Raw genomic sequence first — 25,660 nt, forward strand, 5'->3', positions numbered from 1 at the left:
ATGCCAGTCAAGCGAGTGGTGACCTCCGCCCTCACAGACAGAACAAAAGCGCGGGCATCCCTAACAGAGACCGAGAGACGCGGTGGAAGCGGTGGGGCGGTTGGCTCGTGGTTCAGGTGGTGGTTTCAGGAGCTCTACACAGAGGCGCTAATATTAATACATTCACACTCTGGCAGTAGCACAGATGAACATATTTGGACTGGAGACACTCGCTGGGCATGGCAAACAGACTGACATTTGTGTGTGTTCACATCCTCCGGGAGGGGAAATGCCTGCGAGAAGAACAAGAGCGTATGATTGTGAAAGGCCCGGAAGTTCACAGTGTTTTGGAAAAACGACGTTGCTGGTGGAGATGGTTTGATGAGGGGAAAAAATGGATTCAGACTCAGATAGAAAAATATATATTTCAAACTTACCAGAGAAACCCAAATCCAGTCTCACGTGCTCCTTCCCCGGCTAGTTGTCTTGCTCTTTTTCTTCCGTGGTTTTGTCTTCAATCTGCTAAAACAAAACAAAAATGGAAGAGAATAGCAGATTTGAGTATTCATGATTTATACCTCTCGTCTCCTCTGCACGGAAACATCCAGGACTTTAAACCACGATAGTAAAAATCCAGTCTTTCTCTATAAGGTTGCAGGGGAGGAAGTTTTGCACACCTATGCATATTGCCCCAACATCCACTGCATTTGACTTCACAAAGAGCCTACCACTCTATGTTTGGTTTTGTCATAATCTGCTGAAATCCTTTTCATATTGGGCGTGTCCTTCTCTGTCACACTCACGCAGATTACACACCAGGAAGCTCCAACATGAAATCTCTTCAACGAATCAAACGCCTGCCGTAGCATAATCATCCGTGAGTGTGTTGACTCTCTGGAAATGAACTTAAAACACTTCCAACTGTGACAAGTTTTGGGCGGTGAAAAGAGAGCAAACACCCAAGCTGTGTAAACCAGAGTGTGGATGAGGATTTTCGGAGGCAGGGGTGTGTAATCCAAACTGATAGACACAAAGGCCCGCGGCTGAAAGCTGGAGGAGACACATCTCCTCCCGCGTCTCTCCCCTTGTCTCGTCTCATCTCCGTCTCTTATCTTCTCCGACTCTGTACTTTGTCTATGCTTCCTCTCCTCCCCTCCCCATTACCTCTTCCATCTCACCTTGTCTCCCATTTTGCCGTCTCTCTGCTTCTACAACGACAGACTTCCTTTTCCTTCTCTCTCCTCACTCCTCCTGCCACGACCAACCTCCTTTATCCTCTTTGTGGTACATTTATGACACTGACCCAGATGCTTGTCTTGACATTTGTTGAATATATTTTTCAGCCTCTCAGATTTTTTGCCGCCTTAGGGTTAGGACCCTCCACGAAGAGAGACGCGGAGGATTTCCAATAGTGACGGAAATTTGTGTTTGACTTCCAAATGTATGTTCAACATGACAATTGGACAGAGCTTCAGATCACCAGACCTTGGGACCTAAATATGAAATCTTGATCCAGGGGAAAAAAACTGTTGCCCTGTCCTAACCTATTCTGTCTTCGTCTCGTCTCTCCCTCTCTGTTCACGTTAGGGTTCCTCCCTTTCTTACCATCATACACTGAGCTGTCTGTCTTCATTTCATTCTTTCTTTTTTTGTAATTAAAAAAAGGGGAAAAAACGTTGACTTTGTGTTGAAGTTTTATTTTGCCCCCAAATTTTATTTTGACATAATATAATATGGCATGACAAGTTTTGGAAACAGGAACATTTGGGACCATAACATGGGTCAAAGTCAAAAGAATACAGAGATGGACTGTTCTGATCTATCTCATCCTTTTCTTCAATCTCCTTCCCTCTAACCTTTGCTACTGCCCTGTCTTGTCTTGTCTTTACTCCATTTCTGTATTTATTTCTACGAATCTCCCCCCGTCTCTTTTTCAGCCTGAAGGTGTGGCGTTCCCCTGCCTTTCAACCTTTCTCTTCTGTCCTGCTATCGACTGTTTAAAGCCCAAACCTCTCCTCAAACATTGTCACAATGAACACGGACGCACCTGCCGGCATTAATGGGCCAAGTGATTAAAGAAGCAAATCCAATTTTACCAGCAAAGGATTATCGACTCCAGTCTGCTGCTCTGAATAACAGTCTGGAGTCCCATTGAGAGACGCCGCCGTTTGCATTTGGTAAAATGCACAGACACAATTGTAAACCATAGGTTCACATTAATGTTTCAAACAATCACAGATGGGTTTTTGTTGTTATTTCCTACTCACCTAAGATCATATTATGCAGCAGCTGCTGTTTTTCTTACTACTGTTGAAAAAAAAGGTATTTACTTTAAGCTTTTGTATAATTCACTGATTTTGAATCAACAGCATATTGCTTCTTACAGAATAGTACACAAGGAAATCTGATTTTGTCACAGCTCGGAATTGGAAAGGATCCTGACCCCGATCTTAAAAATCACTGACAAACAACATCACATTATATTATTGCTGACACCGTACCTGAGCACCGAACATCTCCCTGTTCAGCTATTGCAGTTTGACCTTATACCCCATCATTCCTGCCTCACTGTGCACTCACCAGACAACTACAAATCAACCGATTGCAGCTGCGATCGATACATAAAACACACCAACGAAATGACCTTTCCACATCCTGAAGGCTGATCCCATCAAAAGAGGCCTGTCCACCATGACATTGAGCCAGCCAGCCCGCCACCCCACCTCTGCCCTCAGTCTCCACCGAGTCGGCCTCAGCTCAGTCCAGCTCCGCTGCCATGGTGATGAGCAAACGGACGGAGGGCCGAGACTGAAAATAGCCGGAGGTAGGATTCAGACAGTGGGCAGTGCGCAGGACAACAAAACACTTCACAGCAAGAGTCGCACAGTGGCCTGATTACCTCAGGGAGCACTCTCGTGCCACGAGTGCTGACACACAACAACACACGGCTGATGGACGTAGAGACAGCAAAGCAACATTTTACAACAAACAAAAAGGATTACAGCTAAGAGCAAATCATCCTGAAACCTAAAGTCGCTCAAATCAATATATTTAAGTTAACAAAGGATCAAATGACTATGTGTAATGTGAGGGGGATCTCAGTCAGTGGCGGACTCACAGATAATCATCAGCTCACTCCGAAGTTTTAGCATCTTTGTTTTGGTTTTATGGCCCAAAAGTTTTTGTGGTTCACGCTCACCGTGAACTATTAGCATAGATGCACATGAAAGGTCACTGATAAACCTACTGCACGTTGCCTGCCAATCGCAAAACGACAGCTAGCTGCACATGGTGGAGCATTAGGCAGCCAGGTATATTCATCAGGAGTTGGTGGAGACCCAAACAGAACAAAAAGAGAGTGACTATCGGTCTTATACATGTCAATATATGTGAACAAAAAATGTATATATTTGCTTAATACATTGATAATACAGTTTATCTTTATTAATACTACTGTACAACCAGTACAAACTGCAAAAAAAGTTTAAAAAAATAAAAAATATGGCATCATCAAAAGAATTTTTTTTAAATTATGGCCTGAATATGAATATAAATATGATCTATAAATTACTTAGTATCACGTAATGGGGAAATACTAAACATTCATTCACGACTAAACGAATGAATTAATGTTATGTCCATTTTGTTCAGCTTCAGGTATGCAATGAAAATGGAACTTAAATCCATATAAATTATACTACAGAAATAAAAGACCAGGAAAATGAACTATTATACTAACAGACACCACAGACACCAAACCCAGCTCTAATTGGGTCTTGAAACATATTTCTTTCTTAATTAGGGGAGAAAATGCGTCCAAGGACATAGTGTATGTTTCCATTTGTCACAAAGGGTCGAATGTCGAGGAGTGACAGGTCCGCAGGTTGGTCACAGCCAGGAAGTGAGATGTCACACTTTATCTAATGAGACTCAGACAGAGGAAGGGGTCTCAGTACAGGCATTGCAGCCTGTGGGATTCGTTTTAGGCTCTTGGCTAATGAGAGGCAGAGTTTGGCTACAGACGATACCACTTTTCCGATGAAGCATCATTACCGTCAAAGAGAGGAGCAATAATTAGAGCCAGAACATATTCTCTCTTTTCCCCCTATGATGGATTTACATTGGGGGACACTGCTCGCAAAGACAGAGATGTGCCAATAGAAGTGAGGACAAGTTGAGTTTCAGCAGAATAACGATGATGTGTCGGTGTGCGAGTGCTGGAAAAGGGCAAACTATCCATGGAAATGTTAAAAGAATGGCTGATTGCAGATCAGAGGAAACAAGCCTTTATGGGCGTCTCACTGGAGAAATATTCTGCACAGGAAATATTTTCACCACACTGCAAGAAATATCCTCACATCCCCACCTTCAAGGCTAAAGCGAGTCAAAACCAAGGGTTTTCGCAGTTTCAGCAGAAATTCTGAGAATCAACAGAGCCACTTCTTTATCAATTAATCTACATATCATTAAAATAAACTCTTCATAATTTAGTGTAAAATTTATGAATTTGGGGGGCAAACCAACCAAACAACAGTCTATATGCAAACGAAAATCAAAATACCCTTATTTGACAAAGAAAAACTGCAAATGTTTACAATTAAGAAGCGGGAACAGGGACATGTTTCGCATTACTTTCTTTTAAAAATTTTAATACATTTTCTGCTGATCAACTTGTCATTTAATGTTTCAGTTGTAATTGACCAACCATTTAGTGAAAAATGCCAAATAACTAACCCAAACATATTAAACTTAGATAATGAAAGAAGAAGAGCAAGTCTTCACATATGAGAGGCTTGTATCATTAAATATTTTTTTGCGTATTTCCTTAAACTTAAACATAAGAAACTTAACCTGATAATGAATTCAATTGTATGTACACTGACTCATCGTTTGAGTGTCTCGGCAATAAAATCATCTGGGAAGTTTCATCCCGACAGACATTCAGTGCACTTGGACCATCGCCTGCAGATCTCCTACAGCATCACTGACTCTACACTCTCTACACAACAGGAGTATTATATGGTTTATTATACAAAATATAGAGTATACATCACCTTTATCTCTGTGCATGTAAATAAAAATAAATCCCCTCCGTGTGTGCAGCCGCCGCTTAGGAGGAGAGTTCACTTGTGTTAATCCCCGTGGCTGTGTATTCCTCGATGTGTCTGCTGTGACTGAGTGACAGTAAAGAGAGAAGAGCCGATTCCCCCACAAAATCAGCCTCCACCCCTCCAACACACCCACAGCCCCTCCTCCCACGTCCCTCCCCTGACCCTGCCTCCCCTCACACAGTGGGATTAAAACAACCTTTTGTCTCTCTACAATAGGGGTTAAACATTTCCTGGTATCACATGAACAACTACCACAATCTACAAAGTTGCTGGGTGGGTTTTTTTTTTTAGAGAGCATTAAATATTTAAAAAAAGTTATTTGTTCTGGATGGGATGTAACTGTCTGCAGGATGAGGAGATGACAGCGCAGAACATCCTGAGATGTGAATTTGGCAAAGCATAAATGTAAAATTGACACTTTAATTACACATTCAATCGAATGGCGCCTAGTGTACATGAACATAACTGTCAGCTGCATGGATTGTGCTCGAGTCAAAGCAGCGTTTTAGATGTTCAATAGAGGGCGGAGGTGGAGGAGAAGCAGCACAGCAACAGGGATGAAAGGAAAAAGCCCGAAGGCACATCCTAAAGACTTCCTTTCCCATACAGTGAGAAGCCAGGGAAAGTGCTCACCTACACTCAACAGATGTCCCCATGCAATCTAATCTAGTTGACTCAGTGAGGGGAGGCTTATTTATTGCAGCCCGTTTTAAAAGAATAGATGCGGGGAAAAAAGGTCTTTTGGCATCCGTTAGCTATGGTTGCAGAGGGGAACAATGGCCTGAAAGAGTCACTATTCTCCAGCCAAGGCCCTAAATAATGTCACTCTCACCACAAAGGCACAGATAATGTAACATAACCCATCTCAAAGAACATTGTCCATCAGCGTGAACAATGATTTAGACTCCAGTATTCACAAAATAAAACAAAAACATTATTTCAGACTTATTGAGCTCTTCAGCTGATGTTACATACCACCAGTGCGGTGGTATGTAACATCAAGACATGTACTGTACAAGTACAAGTCTGAGTTATACTTCTACTACCACTCTATTATACTCTAATATATACAAAATTTTACATTCAAGGAGCTTATCAAATGCAATATATAGTAAACCAGTGATTCCCACCTAGTTTGGCTTGTGACTGTTTGTGACTGTTTGGGCTCCTTGTCATAGTTTCAGATTTTACCAGTTGACACCAAACAGACGTTTTTCCACTCTTCATCCAGAGATAGATAATAGCACAAAAATTTAAATTAAATGTATTTGTGTTGCAGAACTTTGATTTTCTTCTTTCTTCTGTCATTAATCATCTCACGACCCTTCAAATGTATCTTGTTTAGGCTGGGAACCACCGGACTAAACTAACTAACAGTATATGTACTACAGTAGTTAACACTCCACCAGGAGCAGCCACAGGTATCTACCAAGAGCGGTTATGCCCTATCTCACAAAGCTGAAGAATCTTTCAAGACACCCCGAAATTGAATCAGCTGTTACCACGGACAAAACCCATCTTACTTATCTTTCTTACTTTTTGAGTAATCAATAAACCAAACCAATCGCATAACCTCCTTGGTGGCGGTCAGTCAGGGGAAATATTGTATTGCTGAACCAATACTTTTACTTTTGATACAAATACATTTTCCTAATAATACCTATCTAATACTAATCCTAGGATCCTCAGCTTCAACTTGTCATGGTGTATTTTTACATTGTGGTTTTGGCATTTTTACTCGTTTTGCTTCCACACGTGTAGTATTCCTCGCCGTTGTGGGACCAACCACTTAATAATCCCACAATGGCATATGACTTCTGTCTGCACCAGTGGGACATGCTCAATGGCCTCACAACATGCTCATTGTTACATTACTACTGCGAGTGCATCACTTCCACCCACACACCACGATGAAACCGGGAGCCCGAAGACCGTCACAGCTACATCGGTGGTCAGGAAACCTGAAACCTCTGAGCTGGAATCCCACCTTCATTTACTAATGCACAACTTCGGCCGTTTTTTTCTACGGACACATAACTCAGCACGTTTAGCTTTCTCAGCATCCAACGTCACCGCATAAGACGCCATTAATTTGAAAAGTGAATCATAAATAAAAGCCTTCATCGGCGGCAGACAGCTCTCAGAGATGATGGATGGTGGCGAGGTGTATGGATTATGGTATGGAATGAGTGAAAGGGACATATTTCATTGAGCGAGGGGCGTGATTGACCAAGTTTAATGGGCATTAATTCTGCACACTGACTCCGTTGAGCAGAGACACTGGGCGATCCCCGCCGGCCCATTGCTCCTTCAGACTCACACTGAGATAGGACTGCCGCCCTCCCTGCTCTTTAGTAGTCTACCAATAGTAGAACAATATTTCAATGGCAACTGCATATTTCAATGGCAACTTTTAACAGAACAAAGTTCACGCTGTGGTCTAGACCAAGCCCTCCTAACTAGAGCTGCACGCGGTCTGCATGTGTATGTGTGTGTGTGTGTGTGTGTGTGTGTGTGTGTGTGTGTGTGTGTGTGTGCGTGCACTCGCCTGTCAGTGGGTGTTCGCGATTGAGGACTCCCTTTCGAGTTTCCTATTCACAAAAGTGAATGGGAGTGAAATATGATTGGCTCGTGAAGAGGACAAGGGGCTGGGTTCACAAGGCTATCGAGGCAGGGTGGGGTGGGCGGGGGCGGGGGGACTTGTGAAATACTTCACCGCTGTCAGTGACTGAATGAAAGAACAAGTATGGAAGATTTAGTCCTCTTACGCTGGCCACCAACAAATTCATACAAGTCATTTTCAATGCCTGTTTGTTTGACTTCTCTTGACAACATCGCTTTGGGGGGTCACGTCAAATCAGTGATTGTTAAAGTTGATTCTCCGTCAAGTAATAAACCATGACAATGCCATGATATGACAGAAGAGCACTGTCCTCTGGCAATCACTTCTGTGTATGTGCCAATTTTAGCCTTGTTAACTCCAGCAGAACTCATCGCAGCACAATAACAGGACAGGAGTCTGGTGTCAGAGGTATCACATTCCGACACTATGGAGATAGCTCGAGGTATCTGGTTTGACTATCAAAGGAGCATGATGAGGGAATTTTCGCCACAGAGGAAATAAAATACTAAAGATTTGCATCAAGCTACATTGATGATGACACAGGCATCGGATTCCGGTTTGGGCACAATGAGGAAAACAACGCGGCCGAGGTCTTAAGGGAATTTACATGAATTACAGCAAGAGGCCCACAGGGACGGCCACGACCTCTCCTCAGCTTTCTGAAACTAACCAAGACCCTGATCCCGCCCATCAACACACACACACACACACACACACACACACACACACAGATAGAGAATGGTGTGACTGGTTTCCATGGTGCCATGAGGCTCACTGACAGGGCTGGAGTGTTAAACATGCTCACAGACAACAGAGAGGATGATGGAGAGTGAAAGAAAAGGACAGAGGGAGAGAGAGAGGCAGAGAGAGTGCAGTAAAAAAAACAAAAAACAAAGATGTAGAATGGAAGAGATTTAACACATACAAGCAGCAGACCATCCCCGAGGTTAAGGACCTGTAGAGGCGTGTATCGTATTTCTTTCTCAACCCAAAGATCCTCACTGACACAATTGGGAACAGACAATAGTTCAATAAACCAGAGGCCAGAGCAGCACCCGCCTCTTTCCCCTTCCCCGTAAGTGTCCTCAGGATTAATTCTCTTTCTGTTTTCTACACTATTAAGAGATAATTCTGCTCTACTCTAATCTTTGTACTTTTGGCTTTTGCATTATAACTCTTGATTTCCCTTATCAGGAATTATTTTGTCTTTGCACTCAACAATCAGAAAAGAGTGATGTATTATTTTCACCAGTGTCACTTTGAGTTGCCCATTAAACTGCAGTAGAGATTTCAATGAGCGGGTAACTTGTTGTTTTATGCTTTGATCAAATGCCTGTGCTCATTTGGGAGGTGTTCTTTCGGTTTGTGGACTTACAAGAACTTGTACAGCTGTATCTATCTTAATCGAAGCTTGTCACAATTCAATGCAATCAAGATTCAGGCTAGCATCTTAATCCCATCCACTGAGGTCTGATTGGTCGGCTGTTTCTACAGTAACAGATGTAATAGAACTGTTTAACAAATCTGAGATGTCCGAGGCAATTCAGAGGCGAGGACACTTAGATAATCTTTAATCTGAAGATTGGTCCAACACGACAAACAGCAGTGGTCAGATGATCAGACAGGTTGTGCTGTGAATAATCCATCCCTGCAAAGGCGAACTGTGAGCGTGCAAGACCACATCAAGTACAGTCCGTCAAAGATAAACCAGGAAGGTCATCATCGGTAATGGATATTTACAGTATACTATACGTATATTTTAATATATAAATACAAAAATATACTGTTCCCCTTCATTTTCTCTTCCAAAATAAGTTTGGCTGACCTGGGCTCTGTTTACCACTTGTATGACTGTCTGAATGTCCTTCCAGATCACGTTGTACCGATGGGTAGAAATGTTACTGTTGCTGTGCTTCCACATCTCAGTAATGATTTTGGCGAGTACAATGCTATCACAGGAAGTAGACCCCCAAAACAAACAAGTTTTAATAAACCACAGTGACGTGTCAATCCCACTGGATGAACATTGAATGCTTCATTTCTCAGAAGAACTACCATGTAAACACACTTGTGCTTGTTAACCACATTGTTGTTGTTTGACTGTGCTGTTTCTCAGAAGTTTCTTTAGATTTGTTTGTACTGTCAATCTGCCCGTTTATTATTTGTGTTGCGCAGCTTCCCAGTGCAATATGGAATTATTAATGATAATGCCACTGCGGTGGAGCTGTGGTTAAAACTGTTGGCTTGTATACAGCACATTGGATCATCTGTCCAGCAGACTCAACTGTTGCAATGTTGCAGTGTCGGCAGGTTTTGGAGTGAGTAATTATGAAAACCACAAAAATACGGCTGGAGATGCAATAAACCATCATTTTAAATAAGGATACTCTCCGTCTGAAAGAAGAATCCCCCTCCTTTGGCTATTGTTAGCTCACCGGCCAGTGACTTTGAGTGACTTGCAAACAATAGCAATACAGTATACGGCAACATGGCAACCATTCATGTGGTAATGAGGCAGGAGAGGAAACTCGACAGCCCGGTGTGACACACTGTATGTACGGGGCTCGCCTCCAACTGCAGAGAGCAGCACCAGCTGAGGACATGAGGGGAGGTGGAAGAGATCCAAGTGATTTCTGCTGCAAAGGGAGAGGAAGGCCCGCTGAGCAGGTCTTCTCTCTATATGCTCCATACTGCCACCCATAAGAAGATCATCCTCGGTCCAGTGAGCACCCACAGACGTCGATAAACACACAGTAACACACAGTGACACACACACACACACACACACACACACACACACACACACACACACACACACACACACACACACACACACACACACACACACACACACACACACACACAATATGTACACGTGCGCTGATCCCTGCTCCCATATGTGTCCACAGAAGGTGCAGGCATGTGTGCACCTCCTTTGCTTCCCCACCAGGACCAATTTCCAACCACCGTCTGTGTGAGAGTGTGCGATCGATGCTGTGCGGGGCGCGTCCTCCAGGCTGTTCATTACTGTGAGCAGCACTGCAGCCACATACACAAACAATTTGCCTCACTGATGCATTTCACACCGTCCACCGCCGCACGGCTGAATTGCAGTTTTATTTTTACTCCCGTGCAAGAGCATTAACCCATTACTTTACAACCAGGCAGCTACGGACGTAAAAGCAGGACCTGAGGTTGCTGCTCGACGGTCATTCGTGAATTATGTTTCATTCGTTTTTAATTAGAGTCATTAGCGAACCAGAACAACAGCTGAGGGAGCCTGGTGTCTACAAGCCATCCTGGGAGTGCATGGTTGTGGCAGCAGGAGGGGAATGAGAGTTCTCTTCATCTCCTTCATCCTCACCCACGCTGTGTCCAGCTCTCACACCACCTGTCTCCGTAACACAACCTAAACCTCCTTAGAGCATACAATGATGTATAGTGTCCACACAAACACAAACGCAAAAACACCGTATGAAGCTGCTTTCCTACAGGCACTGAAGTCTGGACATTTTCCGGAACTTTTCTGAAGTTCTTTCTCTTATTGGTTCCGCTCAGAAAATACTGACGTAATCATCCTCCCCAATTTTTGGGGGGATAATTTTTGGGGCGGCCGCGATGATTCTTCTGGTCAGTTCGGGAGGTTATCTCACAATACCAGATGATCTAGGCCGGACATCGGTACTGACCAAGGTTCCACACCAGATTTCTCCTCTGATTCTTGAGGGGGGGGCCGAACCGGGGTTAAATCTTTCCGAACCACCGGCAGGCACAACAGAGTGTCGTCCTCTGCACCAGTGGATCTGTGAAGCTGTTCTCAGAATAACAGTAATTTCTTGAGCTAAATACTGATGTCAGCACACTCGGCATGCTCACAGTCATGATAATAATATGTTGACGTTTAGCAGGTACAATTTGCTAATACATGTATTCAACCTGTTGTGGGTCACAAATACCTGGAACTTCCCATGTTTCCAAGAAACTCAGGCAAGTCCAGTTGAAAGACGATACTTTCCAAAGGCTAAAAGACATTTTCCCTCAAACACACAGCTACATGCCTCATAAAACATATGGTAAAGATAAAACATATGGTAAAGGAAAAAGCAAAACACACCTTAAAGAAACCTGGTTAAAACTGGCAATCTGATCTTTCACCTCCTACTCCGGCTTCGATGTTAAATCCATATTGCGCTCAGTGACAAAAAAAACCCCAATGCTGAGAAAAAGGAACAACTTCTTGTCACTCCTTTAATATCCCTTCTGCCCACAGACATTCCTATAAAAATAACGTATTAGTCATATTAGTGAAACCAAGCATAGACAGCTCTCTGTGGTGTGACGTAAAGGTGAGGTGTATGGAGCCCATGGTGAAGGAGACAGCGCTGAAGGGTTTAATCAGCCTGTCTACACAAGACTGATGCACACGCACACGCACACACACACACACACGCGCGCGCGCTGGCGGCGCTGAGATAAAAATGCAGAGGGAGGGAGACGGAGAGATGTGAAATATAAGAGAAACCAGGTATGCCCAAGGCAGGAGCAAATGAGAGGAGCAGCTGTGAAAAAGACATTGAGGGTGCATAAGTGTTGGCTTGGTGTGTGTGTGTGTGTGTGGGGGGGGGGGGGGGGGGGGGGGGGGCATGAGATGATTTTCCTGCAACATGTGTATGTTTTTACTGTATTTGTGTACTGTTGCGCGTCTGTTTAGTTAGTTAGTTGAATTCACAGAAAATCCATTTTCAGATTCGTTTTAGAGGTGATGGCTTCAACATTAGAAGCCCACCAGACCCACCCTTCACCAGAGTTTTGAGAGTTTATTTACAGAATGAAATAAGATTCGGTTCAAAAAAGGGACTCAGCGCAGTGGTGAGTATGACATGACAAATAATATCAGTTTTGTAATAAGTACTGTGGAAAGATACATTGTCCCCAATGTAACAGGTAAACATGGATGAGTAGAGTATGCAATAACAGGAAAATGAAATAGATGGCAGATCAGAGACAGGATGGTTCTTATTCAACTAGAGTGACACGCAGTAGAGTTCATACCTCCATCAAGGCCAAACAATTATAGATTTTGTTTTGAGTTTTCACATCAAGATCCATAAATTATTGACTGAGAGATCCTGGCTCTGCACCAAAATTTAATGGGCTCTTCCCTGGCCTGTGCCCCCTCCCTCCACCAAGTTCAGCCCAAACTGGTTCAGTACTTTTTACGTAATCCTGAAAACAGAGATGGGTGAAAACATAACTTCCTTGGTGGAGGTTAATATGATCAAATACAAAAAAAAAACGAGGACCTGTCGCTAATATAGATTTTTCATGCAAAGGCACGTTGTGGGGTTGATACAGGCCCAAACCACTTTCTGAGAATTCATGGTGGTAAATAAGCACCGCTCGGCCTTCTCTGATAACTGTCCCAAAAGACGGGTGTCTCTGCAGAGGTTGGCGTCTCGGACTGGCCCAGTGGAGGGAGACCACACAGTCCTCCATCCCTCTCCTCCATCCACCCGCTGCCTCCTTCTCCTTCCACCTCTCTTCTCTCTCCCTCTCTTGCTGGACTCCATGCTCTCTGGTGCAGGTGACGGCACAGGGACAATGGGATGATATCACTGGGACGGCTCCTAGCAGCTTGTCTGCATGCTGCACAATAACAGACCGCTGCAGCTCGAGTGTGGCACATTGTGGAGTTGGTGGGGGAGCGAGAGGGAAGAGCACAAAGAGCAAGACAGACAGGCGATGAGAGAGGGAAAAACAATGTACTGCTCAACTGAGACTGAGGGAAGAAGGAGAGGAAGAAGAAGGGAGGGCAGAGGGTTTTCTTGTGGAGCATCAGTATATGTGAACACTGTGGTGGTGTTCGTGTGCGTATGTAACTATAACAAGCCTGGAGCCTGTATGGCTGAATCTGTGTGGGCAGGACTGCAGACTGTGCTGCCTTTTAATAACAGCACCGCTCCTTCTTCCTCTCTGCTTATGTCTCTCACACACACACACACACACACACACACACACACACACACACACACACACACACACACACACACACACACACACACACACACACACACACACACACACACACACACACACACACACACACACACACACACACACACACACACACACGACGCACCTGCCATGAGCCAGATTGGATTTACACTGCATCAATAATTCACCCTCGCCCTGCATATCCCGAAACACAGACAAACACAAACACAGACACACACCGGCAGCATTTAGAGGAGGCAGTGGTCCCAAACACAAGGAACACACCACAACACTGGGAGAAGCAGGGGACTGGCTGATTCTGCATCATTACAGCGCATATTAACTCAATTATTAAAACAAATTAAAAGATAGGTAAACACAGACAATGAGGAGTCTTCATTTTAAATCAAGCGGTCCTAGTTAGTGAAATAAAAACAACATCCCTGGGCTTCCTACTCTCCAGATCCGTCGTCGGCCTTCATCTGGGCCAGGTACCAGAGTACCAGCCACACAGTTGGAGCCAGGCTTTCACCTCCTCCACTGTATTGTGCATTAGGCAGAATTTTAGCTGCCCTTGTTTCAGCAGCTAACACAAGACGCAAATTGGCTCCTGTTATTGTTGTTTTAGTCTGTTGTTTTTTCCACATTCAGCCAAATACATTATTATTATTTCTCTACTGTATGTGGCCACGTGTCATTGCTCCAGATCTGGCCTTTATTTACACTCAGTTTGTATATGCTCCCTTTGAATAGCGGGGCTGACACTAACAATTACTCCAATTATCAAACAGCCTTTCGTGTTTTCTATTAAATGTGATTCATCAGGGATCCAGGTCACGCAAAACTGCTTGTTTTGTTTAACCAACAGTCAGAGATGAAGTGCTATTTGTACCAGAGCACAACTATGACGTGCGCATTCATGCACGGTGAGTTTGTGGCTTGTTTCAAAGGTTATGTAATCACTGCTTCCATGGTGGCAAGTTTACATACAACAGTCCAATAGAGCTGAACACACAATCAAATGTTAGACTTACTGGCATTTAGCAACACAGGCGAATGAAGCCGCAATGGAAGGCGGGTTATGCTCATCCATTATTCAACGGGTAGCTCAAATCAAGCGATCTGATGACAACGGCTATGACGTCGAATCAGTTTGCACAGGTCCGTATCCCTCCGCGACTGAGGAAGTAACGACGCAAGTAGACGTGAGTAGCGGCGGAGTGAAGTTGAGGAAACGTACGAGAGCTCAAAGCACACGGTGAGGTTGAATGGTTGTAGGCTTGGCGTGGGCTATGGCTCACAGAAGCCTGCGCACTTAAATTGCCGGCGAACCCAGCTACCGTCTCGGACCCTTCTTTCTGACGAACGCTACAGTGTGTTGCAGTTGAAAGAGGAGCTGATCTAACTTGCATTTCCAGCAGGCAATGTGGACGAGGCACGAGCTGCCGGAGTTCAACAGACCTGGCTTTGCAAAACCATGTCAAATAAAGAAACATGTCATAAAAGTGAATGTTGAATAATAGGATGTTTTACCAGTTAACATTAAGTAGGGAGAATATATTAATTTCATTCAATCTGCTACTCAAAGGCGACCAGACACTTTTAACCTGGGATGATTTCTGGCATGTTACTCAGTGCATTAGATGACGTTGTGAATCAATCGAAACACCTTAAATGTCAACCTTGACCATTCCATTTGTTTTTACCGACTCTCCTGCATGACACACACATCTTCAAGCACTTGTATTCATGTGTATGAATAAATAATGTATTAATATAATGGACATGAATTTCAATTATGAAAACATTTCCTCACTTGTGTAAAAGTAGTGGCGGGGCGACCTTCTGGGGCACTCAGATAGCACCCCGCCTATGCCAACAGTCAAACCATCAAAAAATATTCAGTTTGCCAAACAAACGGCAACAATCGCAGATTTGGAACAAGCAAATATCTGCCATTGATAACCAAAATAACTGCCAGTTTTACTTAGAACCGTATATGTACAGGACAAATATGTAGCAAAGTTGTCTGTATATATGGGATAGGAAGGTTCACTGGAAGATATATGTTGCTCAGTTATTCAATCAGCTATTTGATATGAAATAAATCAGGCTGACTAGAAGGACAATTAATCAGGTAAACAAATACCTCAATGATAAATTTAAAAAGAAGAAAGAACATTTTTGATATAATTGTGGATTTGGCACGGTAACACTGGACATATTCAAGTGGGATAATTAGGCCTACTGGGAGAAAGTCTTGGGGTTCAGGATATTAAACTGTTAAATTATTACATTTCTCCATGTCTTCTTCTGCTATTTGATGCATGCTTTAAGACATTTATATTTTCTTTTGGTTTATATAACATATATAAATATGTTGTTATATTTTTTATGTCTTATATACAGAAATGTCTTAAAATCCCATATGGGATGAGCCGAATGTTTGTCAAGAAACAAAAAAAAAACCTAACTACAGGACAACAAGGAATTGTGTTTTAACAGAATGAGATTCTACAGTTACAGAATAAACACAAGCCCAAACTACAACATTCATAAACATCCTACAGCAGCTCAAATGGCGCCTGGATTCACGGGAACATGTAATGGATTCCAATGCTCTCCTACAAATGTGTTCAACCACTATCGGTATTTACAGTGGAAGAGCTCATGTATTGATCAAACGACCCATTAGCACTTTAAACCAGACCTTTATTGGAAACACTTAAAGTGAATTCCTTTAAAATGTTTTGAGAAAATGGATCCTATGCTCTGCTGGCACAGGATAATGCACTCACAGTGGATACATGTTTCCATTAGACCGAGGACTAGGTGAAAACCACACGGTAGGTAGTGCAAACATAAACAAGAATGGTTGACCTTGCAGGGTAATATTCTCACAAAATTAATGTAGTGCACTGTCGTTCTATGAGGATCCCAAGGAGGGGCGTATTTTCTTGGGTCTAGTAATTTATTCGCTTGGATGTCGAGCACAGCAGGGGGCAGGAACTTTGAGAAGTGTGTAACAATTGGGCTTTTCTTTGCCCAAAATCTACATAATTATTGAGGTTAATTCAACTCAGAGCTTCTGCGCCATTGTCTTTGAATGTGGCTGCCACTGCCTAAATGAATAAATTAGTGACAAAATGGAGTTGACAGACAAGCTCTGGCTGAATGCACCATGTCAGAGAAAGTGGCTCTGTGGAGTAGGAGAGGCTGCAGGAAAAGGCCCACTCTGGATTTGGCGCGGACAACAGGGCTCGTCATTCGCAGATTTTTCGTGCCTGGCTTTTCTAAGCGTTATGATTTCTCTGCTATCTCTAGTTTGTTATTCACAAACTAGAGGGATGTCACACAGCTTCCACTATGTGTGTGTTACTCTCTGTGTTCCCTTTTGACACAAGGAAAACTAACTCTGCTGCAGTCGTGACAGCTTGTACTCCTCAGGGAAATGATGATGGGACAGATGTTGACTACTAACTCGGGAGAGGCATAATAAGAAGACGTGATGGAAATGTGAGGTTATGGATTTTGTATACTTTTTTTGGATGAATAAATCACTATTGAAAATTCAAAATAAACTGGCTGGAGGAGTTTTATTGCAAACTGAACATTCACAGCATGCTTAAAGGGGTTTTCTATCTGTCTTATAAAGACCAGATGTCTGTTAGTTAGAGACTAGATGAAAAGTTGGTATGGAAGAAACTGTTCTCAAAGATGCCATGCGGCATATAGAATGGCATAGGAGGCATAGCATGTATTGCAATACAGTACATGACGGAAATTGTAGAAGACCAATTCAAAACAAGCTATATCTCACAAATTCTTCCAGCCAGAAAGTCTGATTGCTTTTATCACCCTAAATATGAGGATATATTTGTAATATGTGTTTATTGGTGTTCAGCAGTTGTCTGAAATTATAAATTCTCCTATGAAGACATATTTGACATCATTTGACGGCTTTACTATGTAGTCATTCATTAAAGTTTATAATTTAAACCTATCGATAAGTTATAGTTAACAAATATATGAAATAACACTCATATCTTCAAGTTTACTGTATTGTTACAAACTATTTATGTCATGTCATGTACTCCTAATAAATGCTAGGGGCATTTATAGTAAAGTGTTGTTTTGTATGTTGTAGAACACAAGAGCCTACAGACAGCTGCCTGTGGGCTGCTACAGCTGTGTGTTTCGCCGGGTGTAAGACAAGGCCCTTGGCTAAAATGCGTGACGGGAAAAAGTGCGAATTGACTGAGTGAAAAAAAGGGGTGCTCCACTCAAATATTTTAAACCTCGAGCCAGCAGCACTGTTTCCTCCGCTACAGATTTTGCCAAGCCGCAGTGCTATCAACCTGCTACACGGGCAGACATCAAATTATACAATTGGTTTGTACACCCACAGCTGCCTCCCCCTTCCCCACGGTGACATCCTTCTTCTGAGGCGGGACTGCAGTTGGGCCAATGTGCTTTAACGTGTCCTCGTCTGGGCTTTCATGTGCACAGCGCTGCTGCGGCGGTTTCCTCTGGCTCTCGACGTGATGGACGTGTGTCCTTGACATGACCAACTGGAGACATTGGAGGGCTCTTGTCGGAGAGGATAAGCCCTCTGAGTGGGGCAGGGGGGCCAAGGACACTGCAGCGTCAGGAGGAGGTCTGAGTGCTGTCTGTCTCCAGAAGGTCCTTCTGGGGCTTGAAATTACGGTCTTTGAAGGGGTGACTGACCAACCGGCCTGTCTGGCCGGGTACCTCTGGCCTTTCACGGACCCTCTCTGCTTGAGTGCTCAATTAAAAACTAAGAGTCTTGCTGACAGGCTCCCAGTGAGTCGACCAGCAGTGCTGGTTTAACTCTGTTGGAATTGTTATTCTAAAGGGAAAGGGTTTCGGGAGCTGCACCATGCGTCAAGCCCCGAGGGCAGACGACTCTGAACAAGGGGAGACTCTTCAACTCTCCGACAACAAACGACAACACAAGAGCGGACAGGTAGTGTTCACACAAAGGACGGTAATCATTTAACTCCAGGGCTTTTTTGTTCCGCCGGCTGAGCCTCTACAGTCAAGTGGTTTTCACTTCATTTTGTAGTTCTTGATTTGTTGACTTCAAGAGAAAGAAGTCTGAAAAGATCAGAGTCAAGAGGACACCTGCTACAGCTGTATCTAAAGTCAGCGACTGCTGGCAAGAGAAAACCACAAAAAAATATTTTCATAGCATTTAACCATTTTGAATGCAATCTTTTTTTCTAGGAGGACAAATATTTAAAGTGCGAGTTTCCTGCCTGTTGTTGAGTGTAACTGCTGACAAGCTCATTTGATCTCACAGTAATCTCTGTTTTCTTGTAAATGTAAAAAGTCCCAGCCTTGGAAGAAAAGCCTGGGTCAGCACTTTATAGTGCATTTCCTCCCTCTATGCAAAGATCACAATGCCAGTTAAAGCTGCCCGCTCCTTTCGCTTCCAGTGTGTACTCATTATGGAGTGGCAAGTCAAAAAGCCCCACACAGTGGTAGGCATCCTGATCCCGGTGTGCCTTTCACATGTAAAACAGTTTCAGATGGGCCCAGTATTGTGCCACTATAATACAGCGTCTGCTTTATGGCATGGAAAAAATGCATTGTCACCAAGCGGCAGTGAAAGAGCCATTGAAATGACGGCCAGAGCTTCACTGAAATGCAGTGGCTTTGACCAGGACACAGGCAACATCCATTCCACTAAAACGATCTCTGTCCAGACGAGTGTTTTAGCTCAGTATCAGATTTAATCCTTGTCACTTGAACATTTATATACACTGGGCATGTGCGTGCAGGTGTAAACAGGAAGGGTGAAAAGTAAGAGCAGGGGTTTCTTTTTCTTGGAGTGACGACGAGGTGGAACTGTTACTTACAGTAAGTGTTTAAAACATTAATGGCTAGTAGTCGAGTCGTGACTGAAAAGAGCCAATCAGGAAGCAAAAACGGGTGACGGCGTCATCCTTTCCAAACGTCTCCTTTTTTGCCCGGCCATACTTACTAAAAGGGAGCAGGCAGCGTTTCCACACTTCTCCATTTAAGGTGCACTAAAACTCCCGAGCAGTGTGGAACGCAGGCTTGAACTTGTGATACGTTTTAAAATGAAAAGCGTAGGAGGCTCCAGGCTGGCGAGCGGCGGTCAAACGACCTGCATTCTACTCCATCACAAAGGTGGCGAAGAAGGCCGAGCCAGAAAATGAAGCATTTAGAGAACAAGAGTCAAGTGACTGAGGAACTTCACAGTCTGAACAAGTTTGAGAACAGAAGGCTGAACTGCACAAACTAGTCAATACGCCGCATAACTTCGCTGGGGCTAAAAAAGTCTCCAACGAGGCCTTGTATCCGGTCTCAATGCAGCAGTGTGGTGGGTCAGAATGCTGCAGTGAGCACTGGAGCTCGGCCAGGTGGGAATGAGACACTATGCAGACAGAGACAGGAGATGCCTCTCATCCCTTCACTCTCCATTAAACATTTAAAGTAGCACTCCTGCACTCAGCACGGCCGAGAGGTGCCATTATGTGAATCTGTGAGGTAAAATGTCACAGATGTGCCCATTTATGCCGTATATACCAACAGCGTTGTAAATCACCCAGCACAATGCACGATTTTGTGGGACGTTTTGCTGCATCCCCCCCCCCCCCAGTTTTAAGTTGAGGTGACGAGGTGAAGGAGGCAGTGGGGAAAAAACAGCATGGTGCCAGGACAGAAGCTATTTAAATTAGCCCATGGGGATTAATAATAAATTATCTTGTGTTGTATTTAATCCACACACTGCCATAGCTACAGTCAGAGTGGTTAGGCTGATCATAGGGATTCAAGTTTAAAGCTTAGAAAATGGCTATATCCATGTGTGACTGTCCCACTTCAAGAGATCTAATCAGTACAGTGACACTATGAGAGCAAGTCCCCATGAGGGTTATACACTACTGTTCCATATTTACTGAAAACTATCTGAAAGTCTTAAATTTAAATGCCATGTTTTGTCCAACCACCAGTACTTGTAAAACACAAAAAATATCCCAGAAGCTGGAAACAGCAAATGTTAAGCATCCATGCTTGGACAGTGAGTCAAATGATCATAATAGATGTTTTATTAATTGACTGTCAGGTCTTTCAGCTCTGCTGCCGACAATATACATATTTCGCTCTACTGTTTGTACCATTGTAGCTTCCTCTTAAATATCTCTAGGTGTATTAGGACATTGTGGTCAACGGTGCAAGTCTGCTTTATGGCAAAATCTGATATTAACATGAGGGTTTGCATCAACATGATGAGGTATTATTTTAAAATAGACATTCTTCCCTGTTTAATGTGCCTGAAAGCTCTGGTGGATAATGCTAACCCTAACCCTAACACAAATTATATATTGATATCAAATTGCATATGCCATCATTATCCCCCACTCATGTTTCCCATATTAAAAGTCCAGCCAAGTTTTAGTCTAATTTAAGAAGCCAGTTTTGGCAAATATCCATGGTAAAGCTGAAAATGAACACTCAAAAACAAAGTTTTCCTGCCCTATTACCATATCAAGCACATGCCTCAGAGTCTGCTAATTTTAGCATTACAAAACACAGATATGTTGAGGTTGCTCCAGTTGGAATTCACAGAGGCCCAGCGGTGAATGACGGAGGTTAGGCATGCAATTGTCCAGTGTTATGTAAAAGAGCCACTTTTATACCATTTCACCATGTCTGATGTGAAAAAAGAAGTGGTATGTCAATCAAACTCAAGTGCTATGACAGTCAGTCCCGGGTGGTTTCTCTGTGGCCATCTACTCCATTATGCCTCAACTCCACACAATACGAGTCACAGGAATAAAAAAAGGATGGATTCACAAGACATCACGGTCAAAAATGCGCCTCCATCGGAGCGATGCATTAGGTCAGTAGTAGGTTTTAATCTCAGCCCTCTTTTCATACTTTAAACCAGCCATTTGGAAGGAATTAATTCAACAGGGCTGTCAAGGACCCGGCCCTGCCACCGCTTCCAATACTCGAAATACAAAATCCCATTTCGGCTGAATCACTACTTGGATAAACAGGCAGAGTGAAACAAATTCAGGGGCTTCTGTTTTGAGGCCGGAGGAGCATTTTCAGCTCGCACCCTGGCTGCAATTTGATGCTAAACCAGGAACTACTCGCAAACAAATGAATCCCACGAGAAGGTAAGAAGAGACGACAAGCTCTTGCAACTTTTTCAACTTTTGTGGGGACACAGAAAAAAAATCTATTGTCCAAGAAAAGTCGCTCATATAATGACACTAGAACAGCAGAGGCTTTATTCACATGGGTACAGGTCAGTGATACTTTGGAGAAATGGGAAAGGACAGAGGGAGGAGAGGACACGTCCTCAGGCCTCCAGCAGGTGCACTGTTTCCAGGATCAAATGAAAAAAGCCACATTTCAGATTTGGCTACATCCTGGTGAATGGGAGAGGATGTCCTGGTCACTGGCTCTTCCCCGTCTCTCACCCCGTCCTGACCCCTCACCCTCCTCACGTCTTCCTACCTCCTACAGGCAAACACCTGATCAATGGCGATGTCCCGTTGTGAGTTATTCTCCTCGCAAACGGACTCTTCCAAGGACCATTGAGGGGCAATGACCACAGTAAACGTGTACTTTCACTCAAACAAAAGAGTGAGTGAAAAGCCAACCCCAAATTTCAGAGCATACATCCAACCCACGCCTTAAAGTTGGGACAAAGGAGAAGATACTTCACTGGGTTTTATTTTGTCTCAAAAGGGAGATTTGAGGAAGAAAAGGGGGAGAGGGGGGTTTACTGCTCCCTAATCTGTCTGTCGTTACTACCCATACAGACACACTTCTAATTTGACTTCAAAGTGCTGGGGTTTGTTAACGATACGGATGAAGCTCTGCATGAAATCAGGTTTTTCTCTTAATCATTATCTCACCAAAACACACTGACGTGAGCAATATGCACCATTTCCTGCTGCTGGCTGTACTCCGCCTTGGTAATTCTCAAACTGTGATGTTTGATTTGAACATAATTTACCTGATAGGTTCCAGTGTTTCCAGGTCAGGACTGTGTGAGTGACATACTCCTGAACCTGCTGGTGACGTCAGAATTCACTGTGCACCGATTTCATCATCAGCCCCCTCTCTCTCATCAGCCCCGGCTTCAGATTATGGGAGTCTAGTTATCACTCTCTCCCAGGGTTGGGTTTTGGGTGCAGGGCCAGGGTAATCCTGGGGAGTTTGACTTGGGACGCTCAAGGCTTAATTAGACTTTTTTCACTGCCGTTGACCGTGGAGAATCCAATCAGTCCGACCTCCATGTAGCTCCTTTATTCTGGTCTGATTAGACGCTGTAGCTGTGAGCAAAGCAGGCCTTTAAAAACAGTGTTGGAAACAGGGAAATCTATAAATTGGGAAAATATGCAAGGATATAATTAATGCTACTAGTTTTTGACAGGTTTTGTCCCTGGAATGACAGCTTCAACGTGAAAACAGTGGCAGACAAATATCAGATTTGTGTGGAAAAATTGACGAGACGCTAAGGTGCATTAAATTAACACAGGAAACAAACATAAACAGCATATTTCCATCACGCTTTCAGATTGAGGTTTGACTGGCACTGACACTGGCACTTCTGGAATGGTTTAATGACACCAAATGGAGAATTAGCACCACCATCTGTTTATCTTTACCAACCATCTCATAATATTCAGGAGGGAGGACGTTAGAAGAGCCGGATTCAACTCATTCGACTGTGGATGAATATTAGGTCAACCACAAAGGAGACATTTCCACATATGAAAGTATGAATAAAAACAGAGTAATATGCACATTTTCAATGTACACACAGTATAATGTGAAATACACAATTGAGTTCTTTGGCTTAAATAGTGCTATTGATTTTTTTTGATGATGTTTTAAAAGTCCAATTTGTTTTTGAAGCTGGCTAGTTGTTACTGACAGGAACATATATTTTACAGGATAAACAATGCAGAAAAGATCTGTATTTATGTTAACTTTCTAAATTATTTTGAAGTTCCATATTCGTTATTTATAGTAAAGTTTATGGTAAAACTACAGAATATTTAACATCAGTTATATTGCTTTGGAATAAGGGGTTGATAACAACATCCCAGGAATCATTGCCAATTTTTTATATATATATATCAGTATTGGGCAATTTTTACTCCTTAATATCGGTTGCATTGGCCCTCAAAATCCATATCGCTCGGGCTCTAACACACGTTAAGTAATGGATTTTCAAATAGCCATCCAGTCCAGGCTCCTGGAGAGCAAAGGTTAGCATATATAGATATGAAATATACTCAGAGTGATATAGGAGAGAGAGGGTCAGAAAAGGAAATAATCAGAGGAACAGAGAGAGACAGAGACCAAGACAAAGAGGCAGACAGACCGTGGTAGAGATCCGTTCATAATCTGCTCTCAGGGCAGCGACTGCTCCTTTATCTGAATCACATGACTGCAAGCAGAGATTAGAAATCAGGTTTTAATAATTCTATAAGTGCCATGCATATCATGATGTCAAGGGCTGGCTATGGAACTGAAACAACAATTTTAATCATCATCATTTAAAGTGGGTTTTACTGACATAGTGGTTATAGCAATTATGTAAAAGCTGCAGATGTACCTTTAAGTTTAGCTCAGATAAAAGACAAAATGCACACAAGCTAGAAACTGCAGTTACCCAGTACATCAACAATTCCGCCTGTTATTCCACACAACTCACGTTTCATGAACATCCAAAGAGTGCCCCTTGACTAATAACTGAGCCATCTACATACCTCAAAATGTCAACTACAATGAAGATACTGACTTCAAAACCGGCAGCTATATGAATTCCACCTCAGTGTCACATCACAAATGACCAATGAAAGAAAGTGTCCTGTTTTTTCTCCCCCAGGATCTGTGGAGGCGTACTCTCCCTCATGCAGTAGCCCCTTTGAGTTAAATGTCCACCGTGGCCCTGCTCATGGAGAGATGTGGTCATTGTGCCTTTAGGTCTGCTTCAGACCAGGGTCTTTTCATCCATTGCCAGCACCAATAACAACTAAAACCAATATAAGGAGCGCCATTCATCTTCGGGATCAAAATGTACAATGGTCTAATTGTGGGTCAAAGTATACAGAAAAAGGAGCCCATGGAAAAGATTATTTCTACTGTTGTAAATGTCCAAAATCTTAAAAATTATTAGTGTAATTTTCTCTGAGAGATTTTGCATTAAAACAGCAGAGCTTTGGCTGTAAACCATAACAGCCAGACAAAGATTAATTGATATTTCTCCATAGTCAGAGCACAGTGTTGGAAATAGCCCAGTGTTGGCCCAGACAGCTCCCGGCCACATTAGACATTTGATTGGGTTATCAGGCCAGTCAGCCTCAGAGGAGATCCTGATAAATGAAGTTGCCATTTGTCCATCGTCCCCTCCTCACACACGAGCCCTGCTAGCCCACAGCAAGGAATTATCTTCATGACAATTACATTCCTCCAGCTCCTAAAGATGCCCGGTGCTGGGAAACCAGCAACGACTGACCGCAAAGAGATTATACTTATTACTATTCCATGACTCACATTCGATCCCAAATTGCTCTGGCACAGGGGCTGAGCATCCAACCTCATGGTGGTTGTCCTTGGATTTTTTTTGTTAATAAATTAAATGTGGAGCCAATTCTCTTGAAAAATGATGTCCTTAATATAGAGGGAATCCTGAAAAAGGTGCAAACCTGTTTGGTGATCTGTTTTGTGTAATTACAGGGGAAGGAAGATCAATTTAACAAGGCACATATACACACTGTACAAATACATATTTAGGGCAGTTATGGCTATTCGTACTGTGGGTCTGTATGACTGATATTTTTTCATTCCACTTTTCAGATCAACATATTATCTCATAGTCCAAAACATCTAGGGTTACAAATAATACATTTTTATCTCTACATCTATTGATAAC

The 25,660-nt window shown here is 43.1% G+C and overlaps 1 protein-coding gene across 22 annotated transcripts in view; it reads right to left on the bottom strand.

The window, feature by feature from the left end:
• LOC118315013 (neuronal cell adhesion molecule-like) overlaps nucleotides 1-25,660 on the bottom strand; it is a 71,367-nt gene that overhangs the window by 37,745 nt on the left and 7,962 nt on the right. For 20 of the 22 annotated variants that reach the window (XM_047333134.1, XM_047333138.1, XM_047333145.1 and 17 more), the window contains exon 2: nucleotides 417-498. The gene's annotated coding sequence lies outside the window, so the exon portion shown is untranslated. Of the gene's footprint in view, nucleotides 1-416; nucleotides 502-5,033; nucleotides 5,159-25,660 lie in introns of those variants that run through there. The other 2 variants (XM_047333133.1, XM_047333132.1) reach the window with 2 other exon arrangements.

The sequence above is a fragment of the Scophthalmus maximus genome, chromosome 7 (assembly GCF_022379125.1).
Source record: "Scophthalmus maximus strain ysfricsl-2021 chromosome 7, ASM2237912v1, whole genome shotgun sequence".
In the NCBI taxonomy this organism is placed as follows: Eukaryota; Metazoa; Chordata; class Actinopteri; order Pleuronectiformes; family Scophthalmidae; genus Scophthalmus; species Scophthalmus maximus.